We start from the raw sequence: 10,188 nt of genomic DNA on the forward strand, positions 1-10,188 counted from the left end.
AATGTATACTTACGCGTTTTTAATAAAAAAAAATATCCAACTCCAAAGGTGCCGGAGATTATGTCTGTTTATAGTTTGTTTGTTACCGTGGCAACGACTTAAATGTTCACTATATTTATAGAACGAATCATTTTATACGACGTCACTCATGGCATCCATTTAAAAACAAAAATGTCGATCTGAAATCTCAAAATTCCCGTTTTAGCACCTACCAGGGTTGCTCCTCTCACGATGAAAACTATCCTATCTTTTAAGTTGGACCAAATTACACACGTTGTAAAAAATTTCATCATGACCGGTCCATTAGTTTCGGAGCATTCCGGACAAACATTGTGACACGAGATTTTCATATATAAGATATATGACATTTATAATATGTATAAAGTAAAAGACAATAAATGTTTGTACCCGATTACCTTTCAGTGTTCTTTATGCATTTCTAAATCATTCATCCGATTGTGATGAAATTTGGTACAGAGATAGATTGGATCTCGGACGATGAGATAGGCTACATTTTGTCTCGAAAAAAGGTAAATAAGAGGTCCATCGGGGGATGTTTTTAAACAGGGATTTTGAGATTATTATTATCTATATACATTATACATATAGGAGACCACCCCTATTCACTCATCAACGCCCAGACCAAACCGCTGGGTCTAGAGACTTGAAATTTTGTACAGAAGTTCCTTAATCAATGTAAGGGCGCACTAAGAAAGGATTTTTCAAAATTCGAACTCTAAGGGGGGTAAAAGGGGGGGTTGAAAGAATACAACAGTGGCGCCATCTATCAAGCAATATTTAATTTAATTATATAAAATTGGTTTTAAAATATGAAACGTACATACTTGATATTTGGAATAGTGGTTCTTTTATTTATCTAGATGTACAATAAGAAAGGATTTTCTGATATTCATTATTCATATTTAAAGAGGTGGTCAAACAAGGATCTTAAGATTCACGGTGGAAATTGAAAATTTCTTTTTGTTTATTGATGGCTGCTTTTGGTTGTCAGGTTATTCAGCTTTTTAGCACATAAAATTTGGTTTGTTATTTTCGTGCAGTAGATACACGAATTACAAACCTCGTGAGTTTATATAAATTGGCGTTAACTGAATTGATCACTTAATTATAAAACTTTTTTCATTAAAAATGTTTAATATGACATTTGAGTTTTTAAATGTGAATGGGGAAATGGTATCTCACTTATTACAGGAGGTACTTATTACAGGAGATGGTATCGGTTTATTTAATTCGCTCTCCTATTTTATGTACGGCACTGAGTAAATGGCCAGAGAAGTACGCAAGGTTATTGTGAGCCACGTAACAAAAAATTGGACGGAGTTTTCTATCATGTCTCATAACAACAATGGGGACAACTATATGAGTTCCGCTGAGTATTTAACTGACATGTCTCAATTTTATACTTATGGTGGTTTATGTGAATTGGTGGCCACTGGACAATTGTTCCACTACGTTTTTGAAGTTTACCGCAATTGTCAGCTATATGAGCGTTTTGGTATTAAAGGTTACCCTGTGTTGAGGATGGGTTTTACGCAAAATCTCTCTAGGGGCCTACCTGCCACATGAGTCAGAAATATTGATCCCTCAAAGAGACTCCACATTACAGCAATCACCTTTCTCTTTATCCATGAAGAAGCCTAGAAAACGCCGTGCCAGATACACTGGCAATATAAGAAAAAAACAACTTCAAAACGCGGCAATGACATTTGCACTTCGTTATCCTTTAGTGAACAGATCTGCAGTTGCCAGGTACCGGCTAGATAATCCTGAAGTACTAATAGGATATACTAATCCTCGCCGAAAAGTTGAAAGACTGACACTTCCATGGAAAATAATGGTCAACTCAGGAATGGCGTACAATCCTGACCTGGCTTACGAGGCAGATAAAACTATAGCTCTTGGTTCCATGAACCACAAGTGCAAATACTGCAATGCTTTAAAATGGAAAAAAGAAACCCCCGGAATGTGCTGCAATAATGGCAAAGTGTAGCTTCCATATTTTGAACATTTGCCGGAGCCTATCAACAGCCTGCTTATAGACAGGCACCCCCATATCATATCATAATCATTTTATGGACCTTATACGAAAATACAATGGTTGTTTTCAAATGACATCATTCAGGGCTAAAAAAAATTGTAACAGAAGGATTTATGCTTACTTTCAAAGTTCAAGGCCAGGTGTATCATTTGGTAGGAAGTCTTATGCATAAACCTGATCAGAATGCCCAATTTGTACAAATTTATTTTGTACGTGAAGATGAGAGGGAAGTACGCGTAAGGTACGCACATTTTCCTGACGTCTAACCAGGGTTGGTCACACAATTGCAAAGCATGCTCCATGAAAAAAACAGTTATATCAAACAATTTAAGACCACGATTAATGGAGTGCAAAAGAACTGTAAAGAATTTAAAGTGGTCATCCGTCTCGGGCAAACGAGCAATACAATGTCTATAGCCGGATGATGCACAGCGTTAAATCAGATACTGGAAAAATGTTTTTTTTTATAAATGCTCCTGCAGGAACTGGAAAAACTTTTCTTATAAACTTGCTTTTAACAAAAGTAAGGAGCAATCGTAGTATTGCTTTGGCTGTTGCATCTTTTGGAATTTCTGCTACGCTTTTGGAGGGGGGGGAGGACGGCCCACTCAGCATTCAAACTTCCTCTCGATCTCTTTAACATAGAAACGCCAATGTGTAATATACCAAAACATAGTAATATAGCCAAAGTGCTTCGCAATTGTAAGCTTATTGTTTGGGATGAAAGCACCATGGCGCATAAAAGTGATTTTGAGGCACTTGATAGATCTCTTAAAGATTAATGAAGTAATATCGAAGGAAGGGGAGGAGTCACTGTTCTTTTAACTAGAGACTTTAAGCAAACTCTACCGGTTATACCAAGAGGAAGTCGAGCAGATGAAGTTAAGGCTTGCATAAAAGTTTCTTATTTATGTCCGTTTATAGAACAACTATCTCTCAACAAGAATATGAGGGTTTACCTGGGAGGTGATGTCACAGCTGGAAAATTCTCTGGACTTCTACTCAAAATAGGAAATGGAGATTTTCCCGAGCTAGCTAGGAAATTGGTTATCACTAAGGATTTAGGTTTAGTAGTTACCACACTACAAGAACTTATAGTCCAAATTTATCCAGATATTTCTGATACAAAAAACAAATCGATGGATTGGTTATGTGAGCGCGCTATTTTGACCCCCAAAAATGACAGGGCAGCTGTGATTAATGAAATTCTTCTTATATCATTTAAGGGAACAGACATGGAGTATAAGTCTATAGACATGGTACTGAAGTCAGATGACACAGTTCACTATCCTGTGGAGTTCCTCAACGCACTTAATCCCCCTGGTTTTCCAGCACATAGGTTAGTCCTTTAAGTAGGAACTCCAATTATGCTGTTGCAAAATCTTCATCCCCCCAAACTCTGCAATGGTACTAGACTGTGCATAAAAGCACTCCAAAACAATGTCATTGAGGCAACAATAATTACAGGTTGTGCTCAAGGAGAATCAACGTTTATACCACTTTTATCATCAAACTATCCATTAAAATTTAAAAGACTGCAGCTTCCTATCAAGGTATCTTGTGCAATGACTATAAATAAGTCGCAAGGGCAGTCGTTGAAGATAGCAGGAATTTACTTGAGTGATGACTGCTTTACACATGGGCAATTTTATGTGGGATACTGGGATGCTCCAGAGTTAGTTCACCTACAAGCTTAGTCATTCTTGCTCCAAAAGGAAGAACAACCAATGTAGTCTATTATTATATAACTAACATATATAACTAACACACGGGCAACGCCGTGTCGGTTCAGCTAGTATATATATATTATATACTAAGCGACCCGTGCACTTTGTTGCTCGTATAAAATTGCATCTCTAAAAAAAATGATGATCGTTCAACTCCTTAGTACGTGTAACTCAGGCAACCTGATGGCTGGTAGGCATCCGACTATACCGACTAACGCAGGTGTAAAAATAGCAAAATCAACTTTATTTTTTTAAATGGTAATCACTATATTTTTTTAATGGATTCTAGTAAAGCTTTTTTCTCTGAAAATGTTGATAGTCAAATCAAATGATTTATTTTGGTTAGCTAGTTTTTTAACTATGTTCCTCTAAACTTTAGTAAAATATGTATTGATACTTTCAATTGAAATAATACACTTAAATTGGTAATCTAATGACATGCAACAAAAACAAAACTTATTTTATGGAACTATGTGATCGGTCTGATAATTTTTGGAGGCAACCTAACCGGTGAAAAGTACCTTGCTTATGCAAATAATTCTTATCTATGGTTCAAATTTCAAGTTTCTACCACTACGAGAAGAGTTTAGGTGCTCTAACATTGCATTTTTTTCATTACACATTTTATTTGTTAACCCCATACATAAGACATATTAATGTCAACTACCATTACCTTAGTCACCTAATTAAGAATCCAAATTTATGCTATTCTAAAAAAAGTAGGGTGGCTCAGTTACACGTACTGCAGCGAGTTACATCCAAAAGGAGTTGAACGGTCTTAATTTTTTTTAGAGATGTCATTTTATACGGGCAACAAAGTGCATGGGTCGCTTAATATATAATATATATATATATAAATACGTATAGAAATGTAAAAGATATAATAAGAAAAGATACATGTTGTCGCTTATCATTTATCACTAATATAATTTATCAACTAATTTAATAAAATAAATAATAAATAATTTATATATTTATATAAATATTTATTTTGTTATATCTTCACTTTGAAAACAATTTAACCTCTAGCGGCGTTATATTATATACTTAATTAACATTTTAATATAAATATTTAAAAATATAATTGTATTTAGATTTTTCAATCATTTATTCAATAAATAAATACCCTTTTGAAAATATGTAGGTATTTAAATCTAGGATAACTATTTTTTATAACCAATATTTATTTTATTTTTAGCTTCAGGATGGATGATATAAATTGCTTGATACACGCTTTTTTGATCGAATTTGATAAACACTTTGAGGCAGGTCATAACAAATCATTAATATTTCAAAAAATTCCGATTACGACTACGACGAATTATCGTCTTACAATTTATATAAAGCAAAGGAATAGTTGAAGACAATTATCATGGAAGTCTTATACTATGATTATTCTTAGTTTTAATCATTACTCATTACATTTATATAATGAAAATACTACTAAATTACTCAATTGGTATCGCACACTACAAATTTAACGCTACTATTCAAAATTTTATTTTTAGTACACCTAATTTATTACAAAAATTATAATGTGCTATAAATAGGACTATGTGTCTATGTACTTACTAATATTAATAATAAATTGTTTATTACCTATATCTTCTGGTATCCATCTAGCCACGATTTCATAATCTGAAGTACATACAACTCCATCAAAAACAAAAGCTGTGCATTCTTTTGGAAGTTTATCTATCTTCACTACATCTTTGTGACATATTTTATTATCGCTATCAAAATTACCTGAATACCTACATGATGAATTACCAAGTCCTAAAGATACAAAAAATAAAAATAAAATGTAATTTTATACTTTTATTCAAAAGAAATCAATTTAGGAAAAATCGTCTATAATAGCTTCAACCATTCATACCAAAAATGTCAAAAAAGGAAATAATTAATTTAAAGAATAAGAGGTTGCACGTCGGCCTATACCACAGAATTCTATAGAGCACTATATTTAGAACAAGCTATTTAGATAATATACTTAAATACCTAAGATGTACGTATTATTTAATTATCTGTGCAAATTTGACCTCCGTGAAAATGGTGAAATAATATTAATTTGGTTACACGAGTTCCTTCTCTAGTGTATACTACTATACTCTGTTCCAAATGAGATCATTACCCGGCGGCTAAGTTGTACGCATGGGCGTGGCTTCGTCACACGACACAACACTATAAAAAAACTCTGTTCTATCTAAGAGTGAACCACTATTGCACACGCAGACTGAGCCGTCGAACAGTGCCTGAACCCCCCATACGATGGCAATGCGTTCTGCGATTGGCAGACAGTCGTTAGCCATCGGGCACCTGTTTTAAAACTCTCACTGATGTCTCAGCCGAGTGGTTCACTCTTAGATAGCACAGAGTATACGCCCCGCTGTAGTGGCGACGGCATCTAACCGCCGTGGAAGGAAAACTGGTCGCCGCCGGGTAATGATTTCATTTTTAACAGAGTTTAGAATATAAGTCTGTTGCCTATAATAAAATATAAATTATTGCTAAATAGGGTTGAAGTATAACTTGATGGATAGTATTTTTGTTATTAATTCACTATTTCAAAAATATTAAAAATTATATTTTAACGATTGTTATGTTTTGTATCACGCCAATGAAATACATATAAATTATCTTAATTCATGATTAGGCAATGAAAAACAAATATCCAATTCTAATATAAATGATTATTATGAATATTTTTTTTTTTATGGAATTTATAATGATTTCGAAAAGATAATTTACATAAAATGCCTCTTATTTTAGGTTGTGACACTCTTGTCCTGGATAATCGTCTTCAATAACTATTAGTAATCGATTTCCAACAGTACATTATTGAAAATATTAATACATTTAATACACTTAGTAAATTTATTCAATTGATTTAATGTCAATTAAGTTTGATAAATAATCATAAATATCCAAGTATAAATAACTATAAAATAATTTAGAAGAAATGTGAAAAATGTCAGAATAAAAATATAAAAACATCAATATAACACCAGTATAATAACCAAAGCATTAACGAGTTAATAAGTTAAAAGTTAAGTTATTTTTAACTTATTAACTTAATTTACTAGTTCGGTGTTTTAATTCACTTAACTTTAACTTAATTCATTTGTATCTACATAGCTTAAAATCAGCTTATATTATTTATACTATACTTATATACTTATACTATTCACAATTAAGTTAACTATGAATTTTCATATTATCTAAATATTATTTATACAAGTTATAAGTTCGTAGAATACTAGAATATAGAAAAAAAAATATTTACAAAGAATTTCCTACATATTTTTATAAATAAAAAATAATAGGTATGTCGTAATTAGTCATATGAATTAGGTACTAATTAATAATAATATATGGGTAACATAATATTTATTTAGTCACCCGTATAAAAACATCAATAGATACGAGTCCACCTACCTACTTATTAAGTAGATACTCATTAGTTATTACTATAGGGCTTGGATGTTGTAGGAGTTGAATATTTTTCTGCATTCACTAAATTTATAGCGAACCAAGCTAGAAATCCGTTCTATATAAGTAATTACGAGTTTAAATTCAAAAATTAAAAATGCATTTTTTTTGCATACGAGTATTATGTCAATTTAAGAAAAAAGCACATATTTCACAATTTTCATTTGATTTGTATGCATACTTCTCAATTTTTATGGGAATTTTATGCCTATTTATATTTTCTAAATATTCACTATATTGACTTAATTTAACGGAGTGTATTTATCTTTATTGCACTAAGGTCTAACACCTTATAATATTATTATCTTTTGTAGAAAACTCGTTTATAGCAATTTGTTCTATATAATAATGTCTTTATACTTCCAAAATTGAATTATATGGTCAAGTACCTATATTAGATAATTTTATACAGTGTTCGAAATGAACCGGAACGGCGTACATAAATTTAAGAGTTCCGGTTCGTAAAAATACCTTTACAGTTATTAGAGGATTAAAATTATAAAATTTCTTTTCAACAAAATTTAATATTAATATAATATACTTAATATAGAGAAAAGTATTTGCAAAGGCGTAATATAAGTCTTGTAGAAGCCAACAATAAGGCTATTTGAATAACAATTAGAGTATTTGATTTGATGGTAAGTGAGCCTGGACATAAATTAGCCGGCGCTAAAAAAGCGATTGAATTTAATACCTATTTATAAAAATGTTACCATTCATAATGGGCTCGTAATTAATACGAGCAAACTATACAGAGGTTTAGCAAATAATTTAAGAAATCGGATGATACCAATTAGTTCATCACATGTAAGTCAAAATGAAAAACATCAACAGGAGAACATATATATTTATACAGATTTACTCGATGGTCCTCCACTTACTGAATGTTGTCCTGAAAAATATGTACGGTCATGGTTAGTCAAAGATAGACATTCTGCTGATGACACTGCAAGTTCCAAACGTGAAAAAAAAAACTTTTGCGCGTTATTAATTCGTCTGTAGGTACTCAGTAAAATCTACCTAAGTGTTTACAATTTATAATATGCCGAGACTTTCACAAACTAAAAATTTCGTTTTAAAATATGGCGAAAATGTTTTTTCAATAGACAGTAATATAGTATATATCATTCTTTGTTCCGTATTGTCAATCGTCATAATATGACATATTATATAGTATTTGCTAGTAACTTTAATTTATGTCAATACTATTTATAAAGCAACTAATAATTTTGCGAATATTGAAATGTTTATCAACAAAATTAATTATGATCTCAATTTTATTATGATTATTAATTATGCGTATTAATAGAATTTACGTAATTAAAAACACTTCAGTTAAAAAAAAAATGACGGTTTCCAATTTTTTCAGATTTCGGTTTTAAATTTAATACCGGTTTCCAATTTCTTACGGTTTCGATTTTGAAGTTAATACCGGTTTCCAATTTCTTACGGTTTCGATTTTGAATTTAATACCGGTATCCAATTTATTTCGGTTTCGGTTTTAAATTATAATACCGGTATCCAATTTTTTCCGGTTTCGGTTTTGAATTTAATACCGGTATTCAATTTTTTTCGGTTTCGTTTTTGATTACGGTTTCGGTTTTAAAACGGTTTATAACGATTTCTGAAATCGGTTTTGAAAACGGTTTCAAGCCCTGGTAATAGTACTACTATTCTATTTTGTATGGTCTGTGAAGTTAAAGTGAATTGCAAAAAACGATTTACTGCAGTTACTCAGCATGTAAAAACGAATAAACATGAGTGGTCGTTAAATCATCAATGAAATCGTATGAAGGTATCAACTACAAAACTGTTTTTGTCTTCAAACTCCACCATAAAGTATGATTTTTCAAAAGATTTATGTAAGTCAATGATGTGTGCTAATATTCCTCTTAATAAAATTATGAATACCGAATTTTGGACATTCTTAGAAATATTAACAAAAACTCCCGTTTTATAAATCAATAGCGACAATGAAATCCGTCGAAAATATAGTAGAGCACACTATTGACAAGGCAGGCATTGCAATAAAAGAAAAATTAAAAAATTTTTTAGAAAAAACCGTGGTTTAATCATTTAAAAAAAAGTATCAATCATTTTAACTGGTGAAGCAATGTCAATGGAATGATCACCAGGAGACTTAAATGGGAATGACTGGGCGCTTTTTAAATATGCATCCGTAACTTCATCGGTTGTTGAAAGAAGTTTTTCGAGTAATTATCATTGGTATTTATAAAATGTGATATATGAGTACATTATGAGATATATATGTACATATATAATTAAAGATAAAGGTGCATGTGTACCTTATATTTGATAAAATATTATTGATAAATCTAAATTAAACTTATATGTCAAGAAAAACGTAGATATTTACTATGTTTATTCATCGTGTTACACGATGAAAATTATATCAGTTCGTTGGGAAAAGTCCAGTGAACAATACTAAATAAAATTTAGCTGCGCATATTTGCGCTATTTTTTTTAACCGGTGATTGAAATTGCGTGTATACCATTTTTGATATTATCCTTCTTTATAGTTAAATAATATATTTATTTTTAATCATGGCTTTATTAAACAAAATTACACGTGGAAATCTTCATGAATGTATACTCACGAATAGTACTACACATACTATCCAGGAGAAAAAAAATATTGCCTTGAATTATGTTTTAAATGCTTTAAAAATCAACAAAGATGATAATGACGTACAAAATGTTATTGAAGAGATTACGAGATGTTTGTCTATTTTATTTTTTAATAGGTATTTATGTGTTTGTTTATTTTTATATATTTATATATTTATTCTATTTTATAGAAGTGCTAATGATAGGAAAATTGTATATAATTATAGATATTTTTATAAAATGAAACAGTAGTATCGAAAAAATGAAAGATTTCAAAAATAAAAT

General features: G+C 31.0%; 1 protein-coding gene across 23 annotated transcripts in view; it reads left to right on the forward strand.

Annotated features, from left to right (window-relative positions):
- LOC100573736 (mucin-12) overlaps positions 1-10,188 on the forward strand; it is a 32,809-nt gene that overhangs the window by 7,469 nt on the left and 15,152 nt on the right. The window lies entirely within an intron of this gene.

Source organism: Acyrthosiphon pisum, chromosome A1 (assembly GCF_005508785.2).
Source record: "Acyrthosiphon pisum isolate AL4f chromosome A1, pea_aphid_22Mar2018_4r6ur, whole genome shotgun sequence".
NCBI classification, from domain to species: domain Eukaryota; kingdom Metazoa; phylum Arthropoda; class Insecta; order Hemiptera; family Aphididae; genus Acyrthosiphon; species Acyrthosiphon pisum.